This window comes from Triticum urartu, chromosome 5 (genome assembly GCF_003073215.2).
Source record: "Triticum urartu cultivar G1812 chromosome 5, Tu2.1, whole genome shotgun sequence".
Classification (NCBI taxonomy): Eukaryota; Viridiplantae; Streptophyta; class Magnoliopsida; order Poales; family Poaceae; genus Triticum; species Triticum urartu.
In genome coordinates, this window is record NC_053026.1 from 410,734,735 (window position 1) to 410,744,995 (window position 10,261).

Here is a 10,261-nt window from a genome sequence, read left to right on the forward strand (position 1 = left end):
AACATGTCCTACTGTGTGTGAGCTAAGTGTGTGAACACGATTTGGTAAAGGTAGCGGTGAGAGGCCATGTAGGAGTACATGGTGGGTTGTCTCATTGAAACCGTCCTCAGGAACTGAGTTCTGTGTCTGTGATCCATGAACAGCTACTACCACTCATTGGGATCCTTAATTGACCCTCTCGGCTTCTTAATCACCCTAGTACTCTGTCCAGGAGTTGCAACTAGTTTCTGGTGTTTGTAGGATATGTGTTGGCGGCCGTGCGTAGCGCTGACCCCAGGGGTGGGCTATGTTGCGGTAGATACACCGTGGCCGGGCATGCCGGGCGCCCGTTTGGTGTCTCGGAACCCTGTACACATCGTTCGGGGCCGTATGTGGAAACCTCGGCCGGACTCCCTGTGGATGGAACCTGGATAGCGATAAACCTGAGTACAGCTTTGGTGAGGTTCGTGTGGACAACGTGGAGTAGATGATAAAGTGTGAGCTGCACTGCGAGTTAAACCTCGATGACTAGAGAACGTATGTGAGCATTGTTTACGCGTATTAGAGTGAGGATAGGATGATGACTACCGTGTGCTTCGACCCGTACGCTCGTCTGGGTTGGTGCACTCGCCACCTCTCCTGTCCGCCTCGGTAGGAGAAAAAGAAATAGAAAGGGGGTTTTGCAGCAGTATCATGTCGTGGTAAACATGCGAGTAGAGCTTGCAGTAGTGCTGGGTTGTTAGCAAGAGTAGTGATGATTTCACCGAGAATAATTCCTACGTCACAACTCAATAACGCACAGAGGGTAGAGTCGGTTGATGCACATAGCAACGAAGAAAGAGCGGGTGGAGGACCGCGAATATAATAGATGCGTAGCAGTAACACGGCAGAGAGTAGACCGGGGATCCAAGCGAGCGTTAATATCGGGATACTTACAAGCCGCGTCGTTGATTAGTCGTCAAACGTGTGCGCGCGAGCCCGCTTGATTTACCCCAGGTAGCCAGCATATGTCGAGCACTGGCACCATCAATCCGAGTTCTATCAGTCACGCTTCGGCACCTCCGGTGACGTCCATCGATCCTTCTATAGGAGAGTCGGCCTTCTCACTCGAGTCTCAGACATAGAGTGAGAGGGGGTGAAGTAGTAGATTGAGGTGTTCAACTGCGCTAGGCAACGACGCGGCTGTGGGTGACGGTGATTTGAGTTGAAGAACATTCGTCCGCAGGGGCTTTACTGAGGCCGAAGCCGACTTAGATGCTCATGTTACGCAAAAACATAGAACAGAGGGAGATAAACTAGAGGAGACAGGGTTTGCCCTTCTCAGCACTGCTAGGTCCTTCGCCGCTTGGTTGTGTTTCTTGGATCTGTGCTTAGAGATGCTAGCCGCCGGCTTCTCTACTCATATTATATGGATTGCAGAGACCTGGGGTCGAACTTGGAAGTAACAGCCACCCACACCAGCCGGTTTCCAACCTGACCAAGGCAGGAGTCCTTCTCGGACTCAGGACTCAGAGCGCCACGGACCTCTCGGGACGTCTGGCCCCTAGACTCCGCAAAACTTCCTTTTGCGCTTTCCAAAAGCCTTGTGGGCCTTGTTCCCTGTTGGCCCAGATATAAGTGTTCTCGTGCCCAAACATTTCGGGAAACATCCGGAACCCCTTCCGGTGAATTTCCGGAACCCTTCCGGAAGATCAGTAAAACTATCCACATATCAATCTTTACTTCCGGACCATTCCGGAGTTCCTCGTCATATCCGTGATCTCATCCGGACTCCGAACAACATTCGGTCACCAACATACATAACTCACATAGTACTATATCGTCAACGAACGTTAAGCGTGCGGACCCTATGGGTTCGAGAACTATGTAGACATGACTGAGACAAATCTCCGGTCAATAACCAATAGCGGGACCTGGATGCCCATATTGGCTCCTACATATTCTACGAAGATCTTTATCGGTCAGACCGCATAACAACATACGTTGTTCCCTTTGTCATCGGTATGTTACTTGCCCGAGATTCGATCGTCGGTATCCAATACCTAGTTCAATCTCGTTACCGGCAAGTCTCTTTACTCGTTCCGTAATACATCATCTCACAACTAACATATTAGTTGCAATGCTTGCAAGGCTTATGTGATGTGCATTACCGAGAGGGCCCAGAGATACCTCTCCGACAATCGGAGTGACAAATCCTAATCTCGAAATACGCCAACCCAACATCTACCTTTGGAGACACCTGTAGAGCACCTTTATAATCACCCATTTACGTTGTGACGTTTGGTAGCACACAAAGTGTTCCTCCGGCAAACGGGAGTTGCATAATCTCATAGTCATAGGAACATGTATAAGTCATGAAGAAAGCAATAGCAACATACTAAACGATCGGGTGCTAAGCTAATGGAATGGGTCATGTCAATCAGATCATTCTCCTAGTGATGTGATTCCGTTAATCAAATAACAACTCTTTGTTCATGGTTAGGAAACATAACCATCTTTGATTAACGAGCTAGTCAAGTAGAGGCATACTAGTGACACTAAGTTTGTCTATGTATTCACACATGTATTATGTTTCCGTTTAATACAATTCTAGCATGAATAATAAACATTTATCATGATATAAGGAAATAAATAATAACTTTATTATTGCCTCTAGGGCATATTTCCTTCAGTCTCTCACTTGCACTAGAGTCAATAATCTAGTTCACATCGCCATGTGATTCAATCACTAAGAGTTCACATCACCATGTGATTAACACCCATAGTTCACATCGTCATGTGACCTATACCCAAAGGGTTTACTAGAGTCAATAATCTAGTTCACATCATTTATGTGATTAACACCCAAAGAGTACTAAGGTGTGATCATGTTTTGCTTGTGAGGTATTTTTAGTCAACGGGTCTGTCACATACAGATCCGTAAGTATTTTGCGAATTCTATGTCTACAATGCTCTGCACGAAGCTACTCTAGCTAATTGCTCCCACTTTCAATATGTATCTAGATCGAGACTCCTCATCCAGATCTGTGTCAAAACTTGCATCGATGTAACTTTTTACGACGAACCTTTTGTCACCTCCATAATCGAGAAATATTTCCTTATTCCACTAAGGATAATTTTGACCAATGTCCAGTGATCTACTCTTGGATCACTATTGTACTCCCTTTCTTAACACAGTGTAGGGTATACAATAGATCTGGTACACATCATGGCATACTTTATAGAACATATGAATGAGGCATAGGGAATGACTTTCATTCTCTTTCTATCTTTTGCCGTGGTCGGGCTTTGAGTCTTACTCAACTTCACACCTTGTAACGCAGGCAAGAAACTTTTTCTTTGACTGCTCCATTTTGAACTACTTCAAAATCTTGTCAAGGTATGTACTCATTGAAAAACTTATCAAGCGTCTTGATCTATCTCTATACATCTTGAAGCTCAATATGTAAGCAGCTTCACCGAAGTCTTTCTTTGAAAAACTCCTTTCAAACACTCCTTTATGCTTTACAGAATAATTCTACATTATTTCCGATCAACAATATGTCATTCACATATACTTATCAGAAATGTTGTAGTGCTCCCACTCACTTTCTTGTAAATACAGGCTTCACCGCAAGTCTGTATAAAACTATATGCTTTGATCAACTCATCAAAGCGTATATTCCAACTCCGAGATGCTTGCACCAGTCCACAGATGGATCGCTGGAGCTTTCACATTTTGTTAGCACCTTTCGGATTGACAGAACCTTATGGTTGCATCATATACAACTCTTCTTTAATAAATCCATTAAGGAATGCAGTTTTGTTCATCCATTTGCCAGATTTCATAAAATGCGGCAATTACTAACATGATTCGGACAGACTCTAGCATAGATACGAGTGAGAAACTCTCATCGTAGTCAACACCTTGAACTTGTCGAAAACCTTTTGCGACAATTCTAGCTTTGTAGATAGTAACACTACTATCAGCGTCCGTCTTCCTCTTGAAGATCCATTTATTCTCAATTGCTTGCTGATCATCGGGCAAGTCAACCAAAGTCCAAACTTTGTTCTCATACATGGATCATATCTCAGATTTCATGGCCTCGAACCATTTCGCGGAATCTGGGCTCATCATCGCTTCCTCATAGTTCGCAAGTTCGTCATGGTCTAGTAACATGACTTCCAGAACAGGATTACCGTACCACTCTGGTGCGGATCTCACTCTGGTTTACCTACGAGATTCGGTAGTAACTAGATCTGAAGTTACATGATCATCATCATTAGCTTCCTCACTAATTGGTGTAGTAGTCACAGGAACAGAATTCTGTGATGAACTACTTTCCAATTATGGAGCAGGTACAGTTACCTCATCAAGTTCTACTTTCCTCCCACTCACTTCTTTCGAGAGAAACTCCTTCTCTAGAAAGGATCCATTCTTAGCAACGAATGTCTTGCCTTCGGATCTGTGATAGAAGGTGTACCCAAATGTCTCCTTTGAGTATCCTATGAAGACATATTTCTCCGATTTGGTTTTGAGCTTATCAGGATGAAACTCTTTCATATAAGCATCGCAACCCAAACTTTAAGAAACGACAACTTTGGTTTCTTGCCAAACCACAGTTCAGATTGTGTCGTCTCAACGGACTTAGATGGTGCCCTTTTAAACGTGAATGCAGCTGTCTTTAATGCATAACCCCAAAACGATAGTGGTAGATCGGTAAGAGACATCATAGATCGCACCATATCTAATAAAGTATGGTTATGACGTTCGGACACACCATTATGCTGTGGTGTTCCATGTGGCATGAGTTTGTGAAACTATTCCACATTGTTTTAATTGAAGACCAAACTCGTAACTCAAATATTTGTCTCCGCGATCAGATCGTAGAAACTTTATTTTCTTGTCACGATGATTTTTCACTTCACTCTGAAATTCTTTGAACTTTTCAAATGTTTCAGACTTATGTTTCATCAAGTAGATATACTCATATCTGCTCAAATCATCTGTGAAGATCAGAAAATAATGATACCTGTCGCGAGCCTCAATATTCATCGGACCACATACATCAGTATGTATGATTTCCAACAAATCTGTTGCTCGCTCCATTGTTCCGAAGAACAGAGCCTTAGTCATCTTGCCCATGAGGCATGGTTCGCAAGCATCAACTGATTCATAATCAAGTGATTCCAAAAGCCCATCAGCAAGGAGTTTCTTCATGCGCTTTACACCAATATGACCTAAACGGCAGTGCTACAAATAAGTTGCACTATCATTATTAACTTTGCATCTTTTGGTTTCAATATTATGATTATGTGTATCACTATGATCGAGATCCAACGAACTATTTTCATTGGGTGTGTAACCATATAAGGTTTTATTCATGTAAACAGAACAACAATTTATTCTCTTACTTAAATGAATAACCGTATTACAATAAACATGATCAAATCATATTCATGCTCAACGCAAACACCAAATAACACCTATTTAGGTTCAACACTAATCCCGAAATTATAGGGAGTGTGCGATTATGATCATATCAATCTTGGAACCACTTCCACCACACATCGTCACTTCACCCTTAACTAGTCTCTGTTTATTCTGCAACTCCCGTTTCGAGTTACTAATCTTAGCAACTGAACTAGTATCAAATACTGAGGTTTTGCTATAAACACTAGTAAACTACACATCAATAACATGTATATCAAATATACTTATGTTCACTTTGCCATCCTTCTTATCCGCTAATCACTTGGGGTAGTTCCGCTTCCAATGACCAGTCCCTTTGCAGTAGAAGCACTTAGTCTCAGGCTTAGGACCAGACTTGGGCTTCTTCACTTGAGCAGCAACTCGCTTGCCGTTCTTCTTGAAGTTCCCCTTCTTCCCTTTGCCCTTTTCTTGAAACTAGTGGTCTTGTCAACCATCAACACTTGATGTTTTTCTTGATTTCTACCTTCGTCGATTTCAGCATCACGAAGAGCTTGGGAATCGTTTCCGTTATCCCTTGCATATTATAGTTCATCACGAAGTTCTACTAACTTGGTGATGGTGACTAGAGAATTCTGTCAATCACTATCTTATCTGGAAGATTAACTCCCACTTGATTCAAGCGATTGTAGTACCCAGACAATCTGAGCACATGCTCACTAGTTGAGCGATTCTCCTCCATCTTTTGGCTATAGAACTTGTTGGAGACTTCATATCTCTCAACTCGGGTATTTGCTTGAAATATTAACTTCAATTCATGGGACATCTCATATGGTCCATGACGTTCAAAACGTCATTGAAGTCCCGATTCTAAGCCGTTAAGCATGGTGCACTGAACTATCAAGTAGTCATCATATTGAGCTATCCAAACGTTCATAACGTCTGCATCTGCTCCTGCAATAGGTCCGTCACCTAGCGGTGCATCAAGGACATAATTCTTCTGTGCAGCAATGAGGATAAACCTCAGATCACGGATCCAATCCGCATCATTGCTACTAACATCTTTCAACACAATTTTCTCTAGGAACATATCAAAATAAACACAGGGAAGTAACAACGCGAGCTATTGATCTACAACATAATTTGCAAAATACTACCAGGACTAAGTTCATGATAAATTTAAGTTCAATTAATCATATTACTTAAGAACTCCCACTTAGATAGACATCCCTCTAATCCTCTAAGTGATTACGTGATCCAAATCAACTAAACCATGTCCGATCATCATGTGAGATGGAGTAGTTTCATTGGTGAACATCCACTATGTTGATCATATCTACTATATGATTCACGCTCGACCTTTCGGTCTCCGTGTTCCGAGGCCATATCTGTATATGCTTGGCTCGTCAAGTATAACCTGAGTATTCCGCGTGTGCAACTGTTTTGCACCCGTTGTATTTGAACGTAGAACACTATCACACCCGATCATCACGTGGTGTCTCAGCACGAAGAACTTTCGCAACGGTGCATACTCAGGGAGAACACTTCTTGATAATTTAGTGAGAGATCATCTTATAATGCTACCGTCAATCAAAGCAAGATAAGATGCATAAAAGATAAACATCACATGCAATCAATATAAGTGATATGATATGGCCATCATCATCTTGTGCCTGTGATCTCCATCTCCGAAGCACCGTCATGATCACCATCGTCACCGGCGCGACACCTTGATCTCCATCGTAGCATCGTTGTCGTCTCGCCAATCTTATGCTTCCACGACTATCGCTACCGCTTAGTGATAAAGTAAAGCATTACATCGCGATTGCATTGCATACAATAAAGCGACAACCATATGGCTCCTGCCAGTTGCCGATAACTCGGTTACAAAACATGATCATCTCATACAATAAAATTTAGCATCATGTCTTGACCATATCACATCACAACATGCCCTGCAAAAACAAGTTAGACGTCCTCTACTTTGTTGTTGCAAGTTTTACGTGGCTGCTACGGGCTTAAGCAAGAACCAATCTCACCTACGCATCAAAACCACAACGATAGTTTGTCAATTTGACTCTGTTTTAACCTTCGCAAGGACCGGGCGTAGCCACACTCGGTTCAACTAAAGTTGGAGAGACTGTCGCCCGCAAGCCACCTATGTGCAAAGCACGTCGGGAGAACCGGTCTCGCGTAAGCGTACGCGTAATGTCGGTCCGGGTCGTCTCATCCAACAATACCGCCGAACCAAAGTATGACATGCTGGTAGGCAGTATGACTTATATCGCCCACAACTCACTTGTGTTCTACTCGTGCATATAACATCAACCATAAAACCTAGGCTCGGATGCCACTGTTGGTCGTAGTAATTTCAAAAAAATTCCTACGCACACGCAAGATCATGGTGATGCATAGCAACGAGAGGGGAGAGTGTTGTCTACGTACCCTCGTAGACCGTTCGCGGAAGCGTTATATCAACGCGGTTGATGTAGTCGTACGTCTTCACGTCCGACCGATCCAAGTACCGAAAGCACGGCACCTCCGAGTTCTGCACACGTTCGGCTCGGTGACGTCCTCGCCTTCTCGATCCAGCAAGAGGGGCGAAGTAGTAGATGAGTTCCGGCAGCACGACGGCGTGGTGACGGTGTTGGTGAAGAACAATCTCCGCAGGGCTTCGCCTAAGCACTACGAAAACTATGACAGAGGATAAACTAGAGGAGACAGGGGTTGCCGGCACACGGCTTGGTGTTTCTTGATCTGTCTTTGTGCTAGCCCTGCCCCTCTATTTATATGTTGAGCCCTGGGGTCGAAACTTGGAGTAAAAGCCTCCACAAAGTCGGTTTCACCCGAAAGGCAAGAGTCCTTCTCGGACTCCAGGGCCAGACGCCAGGGTTCCCGGCGTCTGGACCCAGACGCCAGGGACCCTGGCGTCTGGCCCCTGGACTCCGCAAAACTTCCTTTTGCGCTTTCCAAAAACCTTGTGGGCTTTCCCCTTTGGCCCAAATAAAGTGTTCTCGTACCCAAACATTTCGGGAAACATCCGGAACCCCTTCCGGTGATTTCCGGAACCCTTCCGGTGACCAAACACTATTATCACATATATCAAACTTTATCTCCGGACCATTCCGGAGTTCCTCGTCATGTCCGTGATCTCATCCCGGACTCCGAACAACATTCGGTCACCAACATACATAACTCACATAGTACTATATCGTCAACGAACGTTAAGCGTGCGGACCCTACGGGTTCGAGAACTATGTAGACATGACTGAGACAAATCTCCGGTCAATAACCAATAGCGGGACCTGGATGCCCATATTGGCTCCTACATATTTTATGAAGATCTTTATCGGTCAGACCGCATAACAACATACGTTGTTCCCTTTGTCATCGGTATGTTACTTGCCCGAGATTCGATCGTCGGTATCCAATACCTAGTTCAATCTCGTTACCGGCAAGTCTCTTTACTCGTTCCGTAATACATCATCTCACAACTAACATATTAGTTGCAATGCTTGCAAGGCTTATGTGATGTGCATTACCGAGAGGGCCCAGAGATACCTCTCCGACAATCGGAGTGACAAATCCTAATCTCGAAATACGCCAACCCAACATCTACCTTTGGAGACACCTGTAGAGCACCTTTATAATCACCCATTTACGTTGTGACGTTTGGTAGCACACAAAGTGTTCCTCCGGCAAACGGGAGTTGCATAATCTCATAGTCATAGGAACATGTATAAGTCATGAAGAAAGCAATAGCAACATACTAAACGATCGGGTGCTAAGCTAATGGAATGGGTCATGTCAATCAGATCATTCTCCTAGTGATGTGATCCCGTTAATCAAATAAAAACTCTTTGTTCATGGTTAGGAAACATAACCATCTTTGATTAACAAGCTTGTCAAGTAGAGGCATACTAGTGACACTAAGTTTGTCTATGTATTCACACATATATTTTGTTTTTCGGTTAATACAATTCTAGCATGAATAATAAACATTTATCATGATATAAGGAAATAAATAATAACTTTATTATTGCCTCTAGGGCATATTTCCTTCAAGTGGTGAGAGCGTGTGTGAAGAAGTACACCCCTGCAGGGTTAACATCATCTATTCGAATAGCCGCGTCCGCGGTAATGGACTTCTGGGTTGCCTATAACAGTTCATAGACAAGTGAAAATGGATACTCTAAAACTCGCAAGATAAGTGTGAGTGCTATGGATGGCCTTCTCGTAGGGAGACGAGAGCGGATCCATAGTGGTGTATTGAATGGTGTATATGTGGACTCGTGTGTGCCACCTCAAAAGAGTTGCTTGCAGTCGTAGTTCAGATAGCCACCGAGTCAAAGCTGGCTTGCTGCAGTTAAACTCCACCACCACCCCCTTTTTGTGATACCGGTGCATATGTAGCTAGTTCTGATGTAAGTCTTGCTGAGTACCTTTGTACTCACGTTTGCTTAATTTATGTTTTGCAGAGAGACTTCAGTCTCGCTAGTAGTTCCGCGTGGACTTCGACGTTTAGCTTGATACCTCAGCTACGATCTTGTGCCCTCAGCAGGATCTGGTAGATAGTCAGGCTTCTTAGCCTTTTTCATTTGTAGATGTCTGTTCTCAGACATGTTAAGCTTCCGCATGTGCTTTGACTTGTATGCTATGATTGTTGGGTCATGAGACCCATGTTTGTAATATCTCGCTCCTCGGAGCCTAATGAATAAATACTTGAGTTGTAGAGTTATGTTGTGACCATGTTGTATTTACACATATCGAGCATATTGTGTGTATGATTGAAATGCTTGGTATGTGTGGGATCCGACAATCTAGTTGTTTATCCTTGGCAGTCTCTCTTATGGGGAAATGTAGTCTAGTGCT